At 32.4% G+C, this 21236-nt stretch overlaps 1 protein-coding gene across 1 annotated transcript in view; it reads left to right on the forward strand.

Moving 5' to 3' along the window:
- Positions 1–800: 800 nt before the first annotated feature.
- LOC126889419 (probable phospholipid-transporting ATPase IM) overlaps positions 801–21236 on the forward strand; it is a 534973-nt gene continuing 514537 nt past the window's right edge. The window contains exon 1 of the mRNA XM_050657714.1: positions 801–953. The gene's annotated coding sequence lies outside the window, so the exon portion shown is untranslated. The remainder of the gene's footprint in view (positions 954–21236) is intronic.

A 21236-nucleotide genomic window follows, 5' to 3' on the forward strand; every position in this document is an offset into this window, starting at 1 on the left:
TTGCTTAAAATTTCAAACCAAATAAGCAAAGAGCAGATAAATTTAAATGACTTAATTTTTGCCAATATTGAATTTGCCATATTTCTTTACTCTGCATCTTTGGTGTTATCGGAACATATGCTAAACAAGGCATCATACATTTTTTTCATATTAAAACGAAGAGCTTTTACTGCTTCAACCCTGCTCTTCTATCGAATATTTGTCCCCAAACAAAGTAAAAGACCCGCACTTTGGCGCCCGGCGCCCCCGACCTATCGGCGCCCGTGTGCACCGCACACCCTGCACAATAGGTAAAGCCGCCTCTGGGGTTACTTTAAAATTTTAAATAGGAGCCCTCATGTTTATTGCAGATTCAGTTTCCTTACGTAAAAATAAGTAACTTTTATTTGAAACATTTTTTCGAAATGTAGATAAATGGCGCTATAATCGGAAAAACGATTCTTGGAAATGGAAAATTAAATTAAAAATTGAAAGTCCCCACTAAAATGGAAATCTTTACTTAACTTTTTTTGGTTTTAGAACCTACTCTTCACAACCCAATAGGTCCCCAAAGCAATGAGGATGGCATATGCTTTTTTGCCCCAAAGCAAAACTGCATATTTAGCATATTTTCCTCCCCTACTATAATAATATATTAATTAACATACCTATAAATGTATTAAGTTTTACGAAAAGCCTCTTGCCTCTTGATATTTTTGATTTTGAAAACTTTACTGAAACATTAGCCGTACATCTGACAACGCCGGACGGTGAGCCTCCGATTCCGTTTTCAGCGAAGTCAAAACATAAAACAGGTGTAACTGACTGTAAGGTGGTAGCGAGAATACAGATAGCGTGTTTGTGAAGTGTATTTTCATTATGAGTGATAGTTCGGAAAAACAATATGGATTTATAGTGCCCAAATGTCAGTGAAACCACGCCAAAAGAGTGGTTGATTCCAACACCATATCAAGGTAAATTAAATTTTGTTTTATTTTGAAACTAACCTTGAAGTCAAAATATAGGTTATGTATATTGAAATTTTAACAGGTATTTTGTTCTATGAAAGTGAAAATATACAGCAGGGATTTGTTTATATTGTGATAAAATTGATGATTGTATTAATTGCCAGACACATTGAAATTTCTGGTTTTGTCATTAATCGAGTCATATTTTTGTAAATATCGCTGAATATGTCAATTTCTTCACGTTTTGCTACATGTAGGTAATTAACTAACACTTCTTGTATAACACTCGGATTTTCCCATAAGTAAAATTTATGATTTTCTGGTAATTTTAACTAAGTGTCAACTAATAATTAAGCTGTGTAAGTATATATAAATATTTTAAAATTCTGTAATTTTAATTAACTTATACTAACACGTATAAGTGTTTACTTATTAACTTATAACTTATACTTTACACTAACGTATAACTGTTCCTTTTTTATACGTTCTTATTTTTTTTATAAATTATTTTTCTATAAATTTCCATGGCAATACACATGCATTTTCATTGCCAATGCAGAGGCGGCATAGCCCAAATAATGTCTGTTTGTAAACAATATCGCATATCAACACACGTAATATTGACTCTTATTCCGATAAAAACTAAATTATTAAATTAAAGAACTAGGTTAAGAAAAGTCTATCTTCTTCCTTAGGGTTTCATTCAGCCCTCTCTTGTGCCCTTAATACGTTCAATTTTTTTATCCCCCACTCTACATACTTTTTGAATCAAAACTTTTACTCTCTTAATATGTATTTTTACTTAAAAAAGTTATACTACATTCATCTCGCTAAACTCAACTGTTTTCGAGATAAACGCATTTTAATTATGCGGTGCAACATATTTTTTTGCATAATATAGGTAACTGTAGTTACGCCTAGTGTTGGAAAATTCTCGAGATTGAAAAATCGGAGAATATTCTCGAGAATATTCTCGATATGGAGAATTTTCTGAGAATGAACCCCATGAAGCAACTAAAGAATATTGTTGAAGATGAAAAATAGGATTTTAAAAATCATGATCTTATATACAAAATTATGAGAAGAAACAACAGTGTTCTTTGTATATAAAAAAATACAAAAACAACAGAAAACACAAAATTTCTTTGATAAAAAAATGAAATTTTCTTCTTAATAGCAAATAATCGATGTGGTATGATAAAAGATGAGACCTCAGATTCAGAATATAGTTCTATCATTAGCTCATCCTAGTCATCTACAATCTGCATTTCAATGTACTGATGTGATGAGTTGTGGGATTTTGTTTTTCATGAGTGGCCAGCTCAGTCATGGATTGGTCTACGTCTAACAATTTTAAATTGTGAGCAATAAAAGTTACCTTACGAGCCCGTTCAGCAGTGAGCCGGTTTTTCTTTTAGAGGAGTGGATAAAAAAATCATAAGTACTGAAACTTCTTTCTTAAGGCATGCTTAATATATCAACTAGGTACTATTTTAGTTAATTTTGTTCCGAAAAATGTACCTTTTCACCATATGATTAAGTCTAGTTTTTCAATTGATTTTACAACGTATGGTTTTCCAAAAAATCCCTCCTTAGACCGATAAAGTGTCAAATCTGGCATTATGTCAGCCGACTCATCACCATATTTTAAAGTTGCTAAAATAGGTGCGTTCGCGGGAGCCTGTCGACGACTAGTCGGCAACAAATTAGCAGCAAAACGCATGCGCACTTTAAAATGATATAATTAATATCGTTAATAGATAAATATACAAGGTATATTTTAATATTATAATTTAATAATTAGTTATTAATATTAATTAAAAGTAAATATACCTTGTTTATTTATCTATTAACGATATTATTTATATTAAATGAGGTTAGAAATTGTCGGCGACAATTTGTCAACTGTACCCGCGAACGCACCTATTATCTACAAACTCAGTTTCCTCAACTTGTTCTTCTCTGCTTAAATGAACACCATTCTAAATATTTACACGTTAATACTGCACCAAAACAATAAATATTGACATGTAAACACCCTTGCTAGTGGTTCATGGGATTGGCAAAAACAATATACCTCATATTTTTCAAATTACAATAATTTGACCCGATCTAGTTTTTATTTTTGTTTCGGTTTTTGAAAATGTAGAAAATTTTTGCCGAGAATATTCTCGAGAGAATTTTCTGGCCGAGAATATTCTCTTGACAATATTCTCTTCTAACATCACTAGTTACGCCCGAAAAATAAATTTTAAAGCATAATAATTGTACAAGTTCTTATATTTATGAAATTGCATTGTAAATCCCATTTAAAAAAATTTGCGATAGATTTTTGGAAATTATTATGGTTTAAAATTATTTTTTCTACTGCCGTGCTAAAAGAGCCACATTCATGCACGCATTTCGTTTCCGAAATTTGCACTTTCCCGCACGGCGTGCGTGAATGTAAATTTTCCCGCACGGCGTACGGGAAAGTAAAATACCTTGTATTATGGCATTATAATATATTATAATACATGCAATAAACTAATATTTAGATATTATTTACTAATTTATTTCAAATTTATCTTATTGTGTTCATGTTTTAATGAAATTAGCGCGATAATTCCATGAAATAAAATTATTTTGACATAATTATTTAAAAGTCAGATCAGTAGACAATTACAATGGTTTTGAATCGTCGTCATGGAAACCAATATCGTCATTGTGGTAACCCATTATATTGAAAGTTTGGTTTTGACAGCCTTGTCAAAGAATTAATTTGTCTATTTTCACTTCTAAATAAAAATTGATATAACTCTATTTTTTGTGGCTTTTTTCCATACGTACGGCCCTAGAAAAAATATTGTTCCTAACTCATGCGGAAAGTGTCTTCCCCGCACTCGACTGCTTGCCCGAACTCCGCTATCGCGTCGTTCGGGTCAACGGCAGTCTCGTGCGGCACTACTTAGTTACGAAAATAACTATTTCGGGTCCAGAGGCGGCTTTACCTATTGTGCAGGGTGTGCGGTGCACACGGGCGCCGGCATGTTGGGGGCGCCGAGCGCCAAAGAGCGGGTCCTTTACTTTGTTTCAAGATAAAATAGGCTTTAAAACGATGAATGAAAAATTACATTGGCAATTAGGCGCGATTTATAGATTGCCGCCCGCCCGTCTGTCCGTCCAACGCTCCAATGGACAATCTTTTGATTCATTTGAAGACATATCGACAATGATTTCGAAATAGGTTGTGGAACCTATAAAGGTCAAATTGCTTGGGACTTGCCGGGCGTTTTCAAAGGCGTTTGTACACGTGTCGCGGGGTAATTTTGCGAAATAAGCGTTGACGGAATGGATTATGTATTATATTTAAGTTAACATGTAAATATAGAGTAAAGCGGCTGTTCTTTTGATTAAAATTATTTAAAAGGAAGATTTTTCTTTTATTACTACCACAATTATTGCAACTTTCAGCAGAGTCAGAGCTTCTCAAAAATTATCCATATTAACAATTTGTTGATGGTTTTTTTTTTGTAATACTGAAAATACGTAGTTCATCGTAGATTAGATTCGAGTAGGCTCTTCTGACGCTGTGAATACCTATTGGCTCCCTACATAATTTATATTGCACTATTTGCATCTGGATTTTTGTGTACATTATAAGCGTACATAACACTCTCTGTACCCTATGTACTAGTAATAGGTAGGTAATACCTATTCGACTATTCCATTTTGACTGCGCGTCTACCAAATAGTCCTCGGGCCCACATATAAAATTATTATTTATGCCCACACCGTCGAAATTTTTTGTACTTGTTATTTGGGTGGGGTCGGACAAATTTGGAGCTTGGCGCATTATGGTAGTGGGGTGTTTGTCTGTCAAGCTGCCACGAAGTTGTTAATTTTATGCAAGAAAAAAATTTATAACCACATTGGTCATTTTATTTTAATCAATGGTTTTTATCATATAAACAGCGAAAACAATTTTGTCGGACAAAAATATTGGGCCATATGAGGCGTCGGACACGCTAAATATGTAAAATTTATGAAAATAATAAATTTATTACCACATGGCTATTTTTAACAGAATCCACCATAAAACATTTTTACAATACCTTGTCGGACAATTTTCACGGGGCTTATGCGCAGTCGGATGCGCCGAAGATGTCAATTTCGTGGAATTTTTTATTTACAACCATTTTTCCGACAAAAATAGGAGGTTATAAGTAATTATATTCTAACTCAAAAATCTAAGTGTTCGACAAAAATATTGGAGCAAATCGACAGTCAGACAAAAAGTTTAATTTTTATTAGTAAACTATAATTTTAAACTATGCTAGATTCTTGCATCTTATCTTCAAAACCATTTTTCCGACAAAAGAAGTAGGTTACAAGTAATTATATTCTTAAACTAAAAATGTAATTGTGTGACAAAAATGTTATGCAAACGAACAGAAAACTTAATTATTTTAGGTTATCAACGCCCTTACGAGGAGGCATTGTCAAAAAAAATTTTAAAACAGTTTTTCTCGGTTAATTTTGAATCGATTTAGCTGAAAATTGGTACACACACTAAGTACAACATTTAAAAGAGCGTGACATAGAATTGTACACAAAATTTTCCAAAAGATTTTCCGACAAGAAGGAAAATTTTGGAAAAATTTTGATCTGAAAATTTGTGTACATACTCCTTGAACAATGACGAACATCGTTCTGTAGTTTCTTTTCTCGAATTTTCAAAGAAATTTCCGACAAGAGGGAAAATTTCGGAAAATTTTTTGAAAATTTTGAACCCATTATTTTTGGATTGTGTTTGTTACATTGTGTTAAAGTTAGTCATGTGATAATAAATTTATTATTTTCATAAATTGACATATTTAATTTAGCGTGTCCGACGCGTCATATGTGGCCCAATATTTTTGTCCGGCAAAATTGTTTTCGCTGTTTATATGATAAAAACCATTGATTAAAATAAAATGACCAATGTGGTTACACATTTTTTTCTTGCATAAAATTGATAACTTCGTGACAGCTTGACAGACAAACGCCCCACTATCATAATGCGCCAAGCTCCAAATTTAATAATAATAATAATAATAATAATGACTTTATTGCTTTTTTTCAAAAAAAATACAAACTAGACAAACAGTAATAATTATAATAAAGCAAAAGGCGACGTTCGCTCTTAGATGATGTTCCTAGAAACACCAGCTAAGAAGCGCTCTTCCACGTAACCGCAACAATGACTCCACCGTGATACCAATGACTCCACCGTGATTTGCCGACTCCACCCAAATAACAAGTACAAAAAGTTTCGACGGTGTGGTCATAATTTTATATGTGGGTCCAAGGACTAAAAGGGCGCCAGGGCATCAACTGCACACGGGCGCTACATGGGCTAGAGCCGCCTCTGGGTATAACTACAATGTTTTTATGCAAAAAATTGTGTTGCATCGCAGTTTAATCTGTTTATTTAGAAAACGGTTGAGTTTAGAGAGATGAATGTAGTATGTATACCTTTTTTAAGTAACAGTATTAAGAGAATTTAAGTTTTGATTCAAAAAGTATGTAGAATGGGGGATAAAAAAAATTGAATGTATTAAATGAGCGCTAAAAGATGTATGTGGCGCCCTCTGGGTAATACATGATTTTTGGTGGATAATTTAGATTTGCCGTCCCAAAAAACCCCTGCCTACCAAATTTCGTGTTGTTCCCCCATGCCTGCCAGGAAATATTCAAGAATAAATAAAATAAAAGTTTAACTTTGACACCCTGTATTTTGGTTATTATCAATTTTCGTACTAAGGTAAGTTAGCTTAAATCGACCTATTTTAACCTCAGGAATCTAGGGTTAAGCTATGGCCCATTCTTTACCAAACACCCTGTATAAATTTCATAAACATAAAAATACAAAAGGCGATTTTTGGTTGAATTTTGAAGAAATTTGGTTTGAAGAAATTATTCAAGATTTTGCACGGTGTATTGGCTGTACGAAGATACTACAATATGTTTCCAAAAGTGGGATAGCAAGTACCTATTTTAAGACATAAATTTTCCCTTTAAACTCAGCCAACCTTGGAAAAATTTACAATAATTAAATTCCTGCTAGCTACGGAATCTTTATACCTACCACCTTTATACCTACATACGTAGAAACGTATATTTCTTAGAACGAGGAATAGACTAAGAGCCGCTATAGGTGAAAATAGGGCTTACAATACCGGGACTCCGGGATCCCGAATACCGGAATCCCGGAAGATTTTTGTCCGGTATTCGATACCGGTATTTATAATAAAAATACCGGTATTTCGGTATTAGCTTAATTTATAAAAAGTGAATTGATGCACAATAAACTTTCTTGTGAAATATTTTTTGCTATTACAAGAAATTCTTTTTGAAGATAAACAACCGTTATCATTTGTAAAACATATTTATTAAACACGTTTATTACACATACAAGTCAAGTAAGTATAGCGTTTTCTAAAAGCGTGAATGTCGTAAATTTCAGGCGAAGGGTTATATCAGTTTCTACAACCAAATTATTAAATCTCGTCTATACAAATATATAAAATGAGTTATAAAAAATTCTTAAATTTTCAAAATTAGACTACTTTATTTTATAAATAAGCCGTAAGATAATCAGAATTGTTTTTACATTTTTAGATCTATTTTTAATTTTTTTGTGTATTGTAGTGTATAAATTATTTTCTGAATTATTTATAATAATTGAAAATATATAGCAGTCTAAATACAGAGTAATCTATATTGAATATATTTATGTCACAGTAAGGTAATCTTTGTATCAATATAATTTAAAGTTAATTTAATTTACAAATACCAAATTTCATAAGTAAAAGTACTATCCTATTATACGCAAAATTTATCCTAGAATCAAATATATAGTTTTTCTATTTGCACCTTTTTTGTATCTATCTATTCCTACTCTCTATGTAATATTATAAACAACGTCTACTCATTTGAAAACAAAATTTAATAGGTTTCATATGTATATTATTTAATGACAAGTCGATATCACACCAATGTATATTTTTTATTCATAATACCGGTTTTAATACCGGGATGCCGGTATTTGAAATTTTAAATACCAAATACCGGTATTGAGATTTTGGCTCGGTATTGTAAGCACTAGGTGAAAATTCTTAATCATTTTAGGCAAGACGGGACCCTATAACTTAAATAGTAGAACCTAAAAGAAAACGTTTGGGCACTGTGCCGTCACTTTTCAGTGGCACATGCATCTACAGTGGCGCATCAAACTTTCCACTTATGGACGGGATACATAAATTAAAAAATACCCTCCCTAATTACCAGAATTTAATTTTTTTCATTTTTTAAGTTTTATGTGATTAAGACATAAGATTCATCGTAATTTTAACCCACCACCCCCTTCTCCCTGCCCCCACCATCAAAAACTTTATTTTTCGATTTTATTTTTTTTTGTGGGATGCAATCAATTTTAAAATTTCAAAAAATGTACACGCATAGGTAAGGCTTTTATAAAACACGTCTATTTTTATAGACCTCGAGGTTGAGTGTACATAACCTCAAAAAAATTTTAAAATTTTTTTTTTGAAAAAAAGTATATAACTTTTTTTTAGGGATAGCTGCAGATCTAGTTTTTTCTTAGTCTTGTGTATTTTGTCAACTATATTTCTGATTTTTTTCAGATTTTTCTGTAACGTTGGTCACCTTCAAAAATCCAAAAAACTGTTTTTTAAGGGGGTTTTGGGGGGTTTGAACGTGTTTTTCTGATTTTTAAATATTCTAAAGAACTCAGTTACTTCAAGTTACATATAACCTATAAAAACAAAATTGATTTGATATATTATGAAGTCTATAAAATAGGGAAAATCCCCCAAAACCCCCCAAAAAACAGTTTTTCGGATTTTTGAAGGTGGGGAGACTTACGGAAAAATCTGAAAAAAATTAAAAATATAGTGTTTGATAAAACACACAAGATTAAGCAAAAATTTAACCTGCAGCTATTCCTCAAAAAAAGTTATATGCTTTTTTGAAAAAAAAATTTCTTTTAATTTTTTGAGGTTATGTACACTCTACCTATGGGTCTATAAAAAATAGGCATGTTTTATAAAAGCCTCAACTATGCGTGTGAATTTTTTTAAATTTTAAAATTGATTGCATCCCACCAAAAAAAAAAATAAAAACGAAAAATGAAGTTTTTGATGGTGGGGGCAGGGGGAAGGGGGTGGTGGGTTAAAATCACGATGAATCCTATGTGTTAATCACATAGAACTTAAAAAATAAAAAAAATTTAATTCTGTTAGTAAGGGAGGGTATCTTTTAATTTATTTATCCCGTCCATAAGTGGAAAGTTTGATGCGCCACTGTCGACGCATGTGCCACTGAAAACTGACGGCACAGTGTTCAAACGTTTTCTTTTAGGTTCTACTATTTAAGTTATAGGGTCCCATCGTGCCTAAAATGATTAAGAAATTTCACCTATAGCGGCTCTTAGTCTAGAAACAATAATTATTGTTGACTATGTTGTTTGTAAAACAATCGCTAAAATGGAAAAAAGAAGTAGTCGAAATAAAGTATGTAGGTTACTAACGAAAGTTTTACTTTTAATATTAACAATATTAAAAATAAAACTTAGCAGAACTAATCTTCTGGTTACACCATTCGTGGCTTCTAAAAATTTGCAAGCCAACGAATCGCCGGAGCAAAGAAGGCCGAGGAGATCTATCAACTTGCATCTCACTACTCGCCTGTCCAGCTCGGTAAAATTCCAACAAATATTAGTTCCCAATACTCAGAATAGGAGTAAAACTAATAAAAATAACACACACAACGCAAAAGTCTAGGGATATTTTTATAAATAGACGTATTTTATTTATCTGGAATCAACTTAAAAAAAGTAACACAAAATTTGTAGTTTAAATTGTTGTTTAATATGTCAAAAACCATAAATTGAAAAAAAAAACAGAAAATTGGAACAAAAAATAGTATATTGTGCAACAAGTGCAGAAAGGTACTAATTTCTCACGAGTTTGAAAAGTTGCGGTACGAGCGCAAGCGAGTGCCGCAATTCAAACGAGTGAGCAATTACCTTTCTGCACGTGTTTCACACTATACTTTTTCTACAAGCACAGTTTTTCCTAAAAATAAAAATCACAATTTCCAAACGACGATTAATTATAATAGGTACCTACCTATGTGAAAAATTTTAAACTGTATTTAATTAATACCTACTAATCAATTTAAATTCCTTATACCTAAATAAATTGCACAGAAATCAGTTAAAAAATTAATGCACTGCCTTAATTTGTTTAAATTTAAACAATTATTACACATTATTGACATTATATTTATGCAGTCACGGATTTACACAAAACCTACTTCATTCGACGTCTCTTGCACAGGTTGCTAAATCCTTATTGGTTATTTGATAATTATAAAATGTTTAATAAGAATAAAATTGTAAAATAAAACAGTTGTAACATCCATAATTTAGTTTCTATGCTATAGTTAAATATAATAATTGTCTTATAGGTTATATAGTTGTCTAAAGTTTAACCACGGATGTAAACAGAATATAACGTTACTCAGAATGCGGTAGTCCACGGATGTAAACAGAATATAACGTTACTCAGAATGAGGTAGTCAACTGTGCAGAAAAGAACTTTGCGGCACAGAAACGTCACTTTGCGGCACAGAAACGTCACTTTTCTGCACACTAATATCAAATATCTTATACTGTGAGAAAATATCAAGTGTGCTAACATAAAACCGTGCAGAAAAGTGCACTTTGAATAGTGGTTGTAGAAAAAATATATTGCAAATCACCCATGTGTCACATACCACCATAAAATATCAAATATACGAAATATAAACTTAAAATAAAGTATGGCCACCACGTTGGTTTATCACAGCTCTACATCTACTGTTCATGCTCCGAATCACATTGTTAATGTCTGCTTGAGGTAGTTGTGTCCATTGTTCTCTCATTATAGATATTGCCCATATGTGGAGTAATTCTTCGTTGGAGCATGTCCCATACATGCTCAATGGGATTTAAGTCCGGTGATTGTGTTGGCCACGGCAATACATCAATAACCTCGTTATCAAACCAGTTTGTTACAATATGCGCAACATGTGGTCGAGCGTTATCATGCATAAAGTAAAAATTTTCTCCAACAGCAGCAGCAAACGGGAGCACAACAGGTTCAAGAATAGTGTCCAAATATTGCTGAATTCTAAAGAAAGCCACGTGGGAAAATGAGGTAAGTTCTTCCGTCAATCATGATTCCGCCCCATATCATTATTGTACCGCCTCTGTATGCATACACTTCTTGAAGATGTCGTAATTGTTCTCTATTTCCGGATAGTCTCCAAACTCTTGTTCGACGAGAATCTGGATGAAATCCATACCTAGACTCGTCACTAAACAAAACTGTGGCCCAGTCATTGTCAGTCCAATTCTGAAACTCTTGACACCAGGTTAATCTTGCAGCGGGATTGCCTCTAGATAGAGGTGGACATCTCAGTGGTTGCCGACTACGAAGATTGTCTTCATGGAGACGATTCCTCACAGTACTGCGGCTAATTGTTACATTATGTGCAAGCTGTTATTCATTAACCAGCTCGGGTGCTGTGATTGTTGGCTGCCTTCTGGCATTTAAAATTAAATATCGGTCTTGAGCGACGGTTGTAGAGCGACCACGTCCTGGATGTTGCTCGGCTGGACTCCCAGTGTGATTAAACCGACGCCACAAACGACTTACGACGCTTTGGGAGACACCCAGGTGGTCAGCAACTTGAGTTTGTCGCATACCAGCTTTAGACCAGGGCGGATCTGTAAAAATATTAGTACATTTGGACGATGAGAGGTGACACAAATTTTTTTGCAGAAATTGCTTGAAAATAAATCAAATAATAATATTTTAGTTATCCTCCCTCTCAAAAAGGCCCGGAACATTGTTTAAATAATCAAAATGTCAAAAAATGAAGGAAAAATTCGATTTTTTTCTTCGTTTTTTGATTATAACTTTAAAAGTATTCATTGCCGAGAAAAGTTGTACTGAGATAAAAGTTGCATTATTAAATTTCCTACAATATAGAATTGGTTATGAATTTAAAAAATAGTCACCCTTGTTGCAAAATAGCAATAATTGCGATAAAACTATACAAAAACAAGTTTTCGCATTTTACGTTTTTTCAACCATTTATGCTACACTTAGGACCTTCATATTTCACTCAGAAAAACTTTATGATACACTAAAACAATACTGTAAATTTCATTAAGATCTGTTCAATAAATTTTGCAAAATAAATTTTGCAATCCAGCTTTCGCAAAAAAAATTCGTTTTTTCAAAATGTTACAGGACTGAAAATAAAGCAGATAGCAAGTTGAATTTTTTTTTGCATATAGAAGTGTACTGTACCTTTTACTTGCAATTTGCAAAATTAAAATCGATTAACTGCCACGGTGTCAGGATTTTTTTTAAATAAACATTAATTATTGGTGCTACGCGCAGGACAGCGGATAGTTTGCTCTGATTGGGCATTTCAATGACCTTTAATAATGATTGATACATTTTAATTTTTATTACATTTCGATATAAATAAATAAATTTGTTTATTGCAAAATAAAAACACATACTTTATCCTTTAAAATAACACTTTTTTTAGCAAAAACTTTCTTTGGTCATATATTTTAACTCAGAGAATAAAAGTTTATTATTATTAAACATATGCAATTGTTTAAACAATATTTCACAAACAATAATAAAATTAGTTTGATTTTTGTGGAATTAAAATATTAAAATACAACAAAATATAGAGTAAGAAAATAATATATTAGATAAAGATTAGAAGAAATTTTGGTGGAAATCAACTTGTGTGAATCGAACACCGCTGTCCTGCGCGTAGCACCAAAAATTAATGTTGTATTTAAAAAATTTTCTGTCGCCGTTTTAATTATTCGATTTTAATTTTGCAAATTGCAAATGAAAGGTACAGTACACTTCTATAAGCAAAAAAAAATTCAACTTACTATCTGCTGTATTTTCAGTCCTGCAACATTTTTAAAAAATGAATTTTTTTGCGAAAGCTGGATTGCAAAATTTATTTTGCAAAATCTATTAAACCGATCTTAATAAAATTTACAGTGTTGTTTTACGATATCATAAAGTTTTTCTGGGTAAAATATGAAGGTCCTAAGTGGAGCATAAATGGTTGAAAAACGTAAAATGCGAATACTTGTTTTGGTATGGTTTTTTTCGCAACTATTGCTATTTTGCAACAAGGGTGACTATTTTTTAAATTTTTAACCAATTCTGTATTGTAGGAAATTTAATTACACAACTTTTATGTTAGTAAAACTTTTCTCAGAAATGAACAGTTTTAAAGTTATAATCAAAAAACCAATAAGAAAATCGAATTTTTCCTTCATATTTTGACATTTTGATTATTTAAACAATGTTCCGGACCATTTTGAGTGGGAGGATAACTCACACATTATTATTTGAGTTATTTTCAAGCAATTTCTGCAACAAAAATTTGAGTCACCTCTCAACGTCCATCTCTAAACAGATGAGCCCTGGACTATTGAAGGAGGCCCACGGCTCTATTTATCTCGTCCAACGTTAAATGTTGTCGTTGCATGGTAAAAAGACAATATCTTTAACTCACCTATTAATCAAGAATGGTATAAAGTGACTAAAATTAAAAATAAACAAAACGTAAAAATGTCGATTTTTTTGTCCCTTATAAAAATCATTCTAAAATACGTATTGCTATCAGTTTTACAATTTTTTTGATAAGAAGTGAGTGTCTGTATCAACAATTATAGTACAAACAAATTTATATGGTCATGAAATATCTGTCATTGGTACTGCCAAATTATTAAAATATCCTTAGACTTATGCGTTGTGTGTAAATAATCATTTCGTTGTGAATCGAAACAAGAGCAGTCTTATTTTAGTTAGTTCAGAGAGCGCTAAAATTGCTCTAACTAGTTTCAACTCTTGTTAGAGTTTCTTCAGTGAGCGCATATTTGATTCTCTCTGAACCACCAAAATTCTGGCCGTCATCCAGGTTACCTACATTTACTGTCATTGATGTTTTGAAGTTGATAGGAAAACAAAGTCTTGCAATAATAGACCAGAGTCAGAGCATTTGGCACAAAATTAATCGATTTTTAAATACAGCGCTTAGAGACTTGAACTTTTTGCATTGTGTTCAGGATGACGCCAGGCAAAACGTCTACTATACAAAGGTATGAGAAAGAGCTGGGGAGAGGTAGCAGCTATGGCCACATACAGAATCCAATGGAGAAGCTTCGTGGATGCCCTATGCTCCTTTACGGACTAACAGGAAATAATATATACAAAAATGGGTGGAAATGCATAATATACCAGGACGGATCTGTTTTGAGGTAGATGTGAGAGGTGGCATTCGAATTTTTGCAGATAAAGTTAGGTGACAACTTCAATAATTATAATTGACTTATGCTCCTTCTCAAATATGCCCGGAACATTAATAAAAAATTGAAATATTTAAAAATTTCGAAAAATATCGATTTCTTTTTACTTTCATTGCTTATAACTTTAAAACGATTCAATTTGGAACAAAGTCGTAGGGAAAAAATATAGATAATTGAATTTTGTAGAATATACGACTGGTTTAAAATGTCTTAAATTATTACCCTTTCTGCAAAATAGCAATGAATTGAAAATAAAGGGGCAAAAAGACTGTTTTTATTCAATGTTTTTCAACAACTTTGGTTGCACTTAGAACCTTCATAATTCCCTTAAAAAATTGTTACAATATACTTAAACCGTCCACCAAATTTCATCAAAATCGACTTCATAGATTTTGCATAATAATTTTGCAATCTAAATTTTTTTAAAATAGTTCAATTTTTTTAAAAACTTTCTGAACAAAAAGTAGACCATTTAGAAGTTGTCTAATTTTTTTACATATAAAGAGGTTCTCTGCCTATCTAATACACTTTACAGGATTAAAATCGGATTATTTAAGCGGCCTCAGCACTGTTTTAAAGTTATAAACAATGTTTCGGCTTATAAACAAATACAGTGAGGACGTTTGAGTTGGAATAAATTCATTTTCTTGAGAATGGGCGACTCTGGAGATAAATCCCGAAACAGATGGATTTTTATTTTTAAATTATAATTTTTTGGCATAAATATCATACTAGTGACGTCATCCATCTGGGTGTAATGACGTAATCTAAATATTGGAATTAATTTAATTCAATTTTTTTTTAATTCAAACCTTGTAAAAATAATTATGTCATTGTTTATATTAGTGAATACAAAATTGAATAGCCTTTCGATTCAGCTATCACCCGGCACCTATTCTCATTTAAAAAAATCATCGATTACGTCATCATGCACAGATGAATGACGTCACTAGTATGATATATATACCCAAAACTTAGAATTTAAAAATAAAAATCGACCTGTTTCGGGATTTATCTCCAGAGACGCCTATTCTCGAGAAAATGAATTTATGCCAACTCAAACGTCCTCACTGTATTTGTCTATAAGCCCAAAAATTGTTTATAACTTTAAAACAGTGCTGAGGCCGTTTAAATAATCCGATTTTAATTCTGTAAAGTGTATTAGACAGGTAGAGAACCTCGGACAGCTTGGATATTAGTGCACCTTATGTAACCCACAGCTGAATCTTATGTTTGTGCGTCAAAGTGTTGCCATACTGTTTCCTTTATTTCTTTCATAATTTCAATCAATGTTAAATGTACCTACAAGAATAATAGAATAATAGTTTTATAAGAACGTTTACTTCTCCGTCATTATACCTAGTAGAATGACAAATGAGGTGTCAAATGAAAACTTTTAATCCAAGGATGGTACTAAAGGTGAGAAATTTGACCTAGGTTGTCTGTCCGTCTGTCCGTCCGACCGCGAATATAACTCCTCCGTCACTATACCAGGTAGAATGACAAATGAGGTGTCAAATGAAAGCTTATAATCCAAGGATGATACTGAAGGTAAGAAATTAGACCTAGGTTATCTGTCCGTCTGTCCGTTTGCTCGTGAATATAATTCTTCCGTCACTATACCAGGTAGAATGACAAATGAGGTGTCAAATGAAAGCTTATAATCCAAGGATGGTACTAAAGGTAAGAAATTAGACCTAGGTTGTCTGTCCGTCTGATCGCGAATATAACTCCTCCGTCAATATACCAGGTAGAATCACAAATGAGGTATCAAATGAAAGCTTATTATCCAAGGATGATACTAAAGCTTATAAATTTGACGGTCTATTCGTCCGACCACGAATATAATTACACCGTCATTATACCAGGTAGAATCACAAATGAGGTGTCAAACTTCTCACCTTTAGTACCATCCTTGGATTATAAGCTTTCATTTGACACCTCATTTGTTGTTCTACCTGGTATAGTGACGAAGCAATTATATTCGCGGTCGGACGGACAGACGGACAGACAGCCTAGGTTAAATTTCTCACCTTTAGTACCATCCTTGATTTATAAGCTTTCATTTGACACCTCATTTGTCATTCTATCTGGTATAATGACGGAGGAGTTGAGTTTACAGACAGACAAGACGGACGGACGGACGGACAGACGGACGTGGATTTTTTTCAAAATTGGTTTTCACATTTTTCACAACGTTGGTTTTCACAACGTTTTCACATTTTTTCAAAATTGGTGAAAACAACAACATAATAAACTTTACTTTAATTGGTCTTTCAAAACTACTTATTTTTTACACATTACACAACATTACAAGGTTTCTAGCAAGTTAAACTTCAACAATGATTTAAAATAATCAAGTAAAAACCTATGTATACATAACATATTAGAACATACCTAATATACACAAAAAATGATACATTTCACTCACAAATTATCACAAAAAATTGTAATGTGATAGTATGAAAAATAGAGGATACGGCAACGGTGTTACATGTCATGCTCGAATCTAATAAAATCTACACAGACATATTACGGTGCACTAATATCCAATCTGTCCGAGAACCTCTATATATGTAAAAAAATGAGCAAACTTCTAAATGGTCTACTTTTTCTTAAGAAGGTTTTTAAAAAATTTAAACTTAGATAAAAATTTAGATTTCAAAATTGTTCTGCAAAATCTATCAGGTCGATTTTAATGAAATTTGGTGAACGATTTAAGTAACTATGTTGTAAGAACTTTCTAAGCGAATTATGCAAGTTTTAAATGCAACCACAGTGGTTGAAAAACATTGAATAAAAACAAGCTTATTTTGCCCCCTTATTTTCTATTTATTGCTATTTTGCAGAAAGGGTAATAATTTAAGACATTTTTAATCAGTCGTTCATCATACAAAATTCAATTATCCTTAATTTAATTCCTTACGACTTTGATACAAAATGAATCGTTTTAAAGTTATGAGCAAACAAAATAGAAAAAAATCGATGTTTTTCGAAATTTTTAAATATTTTAATTTTTTTATTAATATTCCGGGCATATTTAAGAAGGAGCATATTGAAGTTGTCACCTAACTTTATCTGCAAAAATCCGAATGCCACCTCGCACATCCAAAAATATACGTTTTTTCACAGATCCACCCTGGTCTATAATTGCACTTTAAAGTACATAATTTAAAAATAAAAAACGACATGTTTCAGGATATTTCCTTGTCGCCACCGCCGATTTACGAAATAATGAATTTATGCGTTACTTTATGGACGCACCGTATACGCAATTTCGGATTTCAATAATAATAAGTTAGTAGGAGTTAATGAACGATATCCTTTTATGATAAAATATGAGTATGCTTACCGTAATCGAATATTGATTACAGTTAAACTAGGTATTTAAAAAGTCATAAATTATCTGCTAAGTTACTTAATTGGTTGACAATTTTGATATACAGGGTGTCCCAGACTAATTTAGCCAGGCTATATCTCTTAAACGAATAGAGATTTTCGAATGGGACAAAAACTGATCTATTCCATTTGTAATACACTGTAATATGGCGTAGAAAAAATCATCCCCTAAATATTCATCCCTTAGTTATAACCCCTAACTTTATTTTTTTAATAGCACCCTGTACATTTTTTTATAGTTTTGGATGTGATCTTCGATCGTCTATTCAACACATTTTTTAAAAATAAAATCGGTTCATAAATAATCAAGAAAACATCAGTTTATTTTTGTTAATTCAGACTAATTTATCCAGGCTATAGTTCTTAAACGAATAAAGATTTTCTAATGGGACAAAAACTGATCTATTCCATTTGTAACACTTTAATATGGTTTAGAAAAAAAAATCATCCCCTACATATTTATCCCTTAGTTACAGGGTGCTATTAAATAAAAATTAAAGCTAGGGGTTGTAACTAAGGGATGAATATTTAGGGGATGATTTTTTCTACGCCATATTAAAGTGTATTACAAATGGAATCGATTAGTTTTTGTCCCATTCGAAAATCTTTATTCGTTTAAGAAATTTAGTCTGGGACACAATTATCAAAAATAAACTGGTATTTTTCTTGATTACTTACTAACCGATTTTATTTTTAAAACATGTGTAATAGACGATCGAAGACCACATCCAAAACTATAAAAAAATGTACAGGGTGCTATTAAAAAAATTAAAGTTAGGGGTTGTAACTAAGGGATGAATATTTAGGGGATGATTTTTTCTACGCCATATTACAGTGTATTACAAATGGAATAGATCAGTTTTTGTCCCATTCGAAAATCTTTATTCATTTAAGAGATATAGCCTGGCTAAATTAGTCTGGGACACCCTGTATGTAGCTCAACTTTTTAACCTATTGATACTATATTTGAGGACCTTAGAGCACAAGGGGTCTAAGTAACATTTTTGAAAAAAATGAGTTAGGTGCATGAATGAGTTGTAAAAATATTAATCTATTTGGTGGTGAAGAGATCCAAGTGATTGTTTTGATAGATGCTGCCATCTAGCGTGGTGCCCCTTAACCACTGAGTAGTGATAAGTTTAAAGTTGGAACGCTAGGGGTCCAAAGGCACTTAGATCCCTATACCACGAATCGTCACAGTTTAGTTGTAGTTGACATAGGTGTTATTAAGAACGATTTTGATTATATTTTCTTTGTAAATGGTTTTATTAAAAGTTATTTTACTGCTGGTGTTTTTCAAAGTATATATTATATTATTTAAGGGTGTTACAATAATAAAACAATTCCTAAAACTCTTACTAAATGGAAAAAAGTGAGGAAGAAGTTGAATCTAGCCTACAATATGCAGGTAAGGTGTAATTACTAGATATTCCTACTTACTGTCCTATTTAGATATAGTTAGTATTTTATTAATATGCAAGAATTAATATAGCAGTAATAATAAACATAGCAACTGTACATTTTTTTACAAAATGATACGTTTTATAGATTCTATTCACGAGGAAAGTAATGAGCAGAATTATGAAGATGCACATGATGACAATGTCAGTTTTTTAAGTGGTAGCAGTGAAGGGCCATTATTTGGAGAAGGCCATGATTCCGAAATAGACAGAGATTATAATCCTGAGGATGATGAGCAATCTGGTAATTCTTCTTCAGGTATGGTAAAAGTTATTATTTAATAAATCTGAGGAGGAACGACACACTTCGTTGTCTTATTAAATTTATACACTTTGGGTCAAAATTAAGAGGTAGTTATTGGGTTTTAAGAGGTAGTTATTGCACATTTCTTAACATACAATTAAGAATTTAATATTCACCATTGGCGTGCATACGGGTAAAATGAGCCATGCTCCAATCTTAAATATTAAATTCTTAATTGTATCTCAAATATGTGCAATAACTATTATGCCTGTAAGTATATTTTGTATAATAATTTTGTATACCTATAATCTAACCTGCATTCTTTAAGTGCCTGTAATATTTTGCTAAGCTCAACTCTGTCAAAGGCTTTGTGAAAATCGATAAAAATCAGAACTAGAGGTTTATTGTATTCGTTCCGTAGTTCCGCATTTGTTCCGTAACTTTTTCGGAATCCTGCCTGTTCTCTTGGTTGTTAAGTCTCTAACTTTCTTTCCATTCTCTTAACTATTATTCGCGTAAATAACTTATATAAATGGCTGAGGAGGCTAATCGGTCTGTAATTCTCTAAATTAGCTTTGTCTCCTGCTTTGTGTAATAGAATCATAGTAGCGTTGTTCCAGTATGTTGGAATATTGGCGTTGTGAAGGCAGATATTGAAAAGTAGTTTAATTTTTTAAAGTAGTATAATATTTCCTCCACATAAATGATACGATTTAATTTTTGTTTTTTTGATTAACGGTGAATATTTTTCAGATAATACAGAAGAAGAAGAAGGGAGACCTGGACCAACCAATACTTTTCCTCTTGAACCTCAACAAGGGAAAAAGAAGCTAAGAAGAGAGGAAACATGGAAATGTTATAAGAAAAGGAAATTGAGAAACACAGGGCATGCTTATCTGGATCGTAATATGAGAAAACACGAGTCAAAAAAGTTACGTGAATATAATCACCGGCGTAGGTTTCATTGCAACGAAAAGATTCCTTACGAACAGAGGGAATCAATATTTAATGAATATTGGAAGCTAGGTAACTGGGAGCTTCAGACATCGTTTTTAAATGGTGCCTTAGAATTGCAGCCTGTTAAGAGGAAGAAAGAGACTGCAGTCAGTCATAAAGACGTATCGCGTAACTATAACCTGGGTGGTCATAGAGTGTGCAAGGTTTTTTTTAAACTCTTGACATTTCTAACAAAAGGATAAGGAATGTTATTATTAAAAAAAAGATAAATCCATCTGGCATATCACAACGTGACAAACGAGGAAGGAGGGAACCGCCAAACAAAATTCCAGCAAGAAAAGTGGAGATAATTATGGAGCATATAAGAAACTTTCCGACTTACTCAAGCCATTACAGTAGGGCTAAATCTCCAAACCAAAGATACCTAAACCCAGGCTTGAATGTGTCAATTATATATCAACTGTATGAAAAATTTTGTAGAGAAGAAAAAAATGTGGAACCTGAAAAAGAAAGCTTCTACAGATTTATATTCCAAACAAAATTCATGCTAAGCTTCCACAGACCTCACACCGACACCTGTGTCACTTGTGACAAGTTACAAATGAAAATTAGCCACGGCACGCCTGATGAGAAGCAAGCAACTGAAGTTGAAAAAGAACTTCATTTAAGGAAGGCAGAGGCAGCTAAAGAAGCTAAAAGAAAGTGCAAATTATTAAAGAATGACAGTCAAGTTTCGATATGCTTTGATTTGCAAAAGATGATGCCGAGACCTTATGTGACAA

The sequence above is a fragment of the Diabrotica virgifera genome, chromosome 8 (assembly GCF_917563875.1).
Source record: "Diabrotica virgifera virgifera chromosome 8, PGI_DIABVI_V3a".
Classification (NCBI taxonomy): domain Eukaryota; kingdom Metazoa; phylum Arthropoda; class Insecta; order Coleoptera; family Chrysomelidae; genus Diabrotica; species Diabrotica virgifera.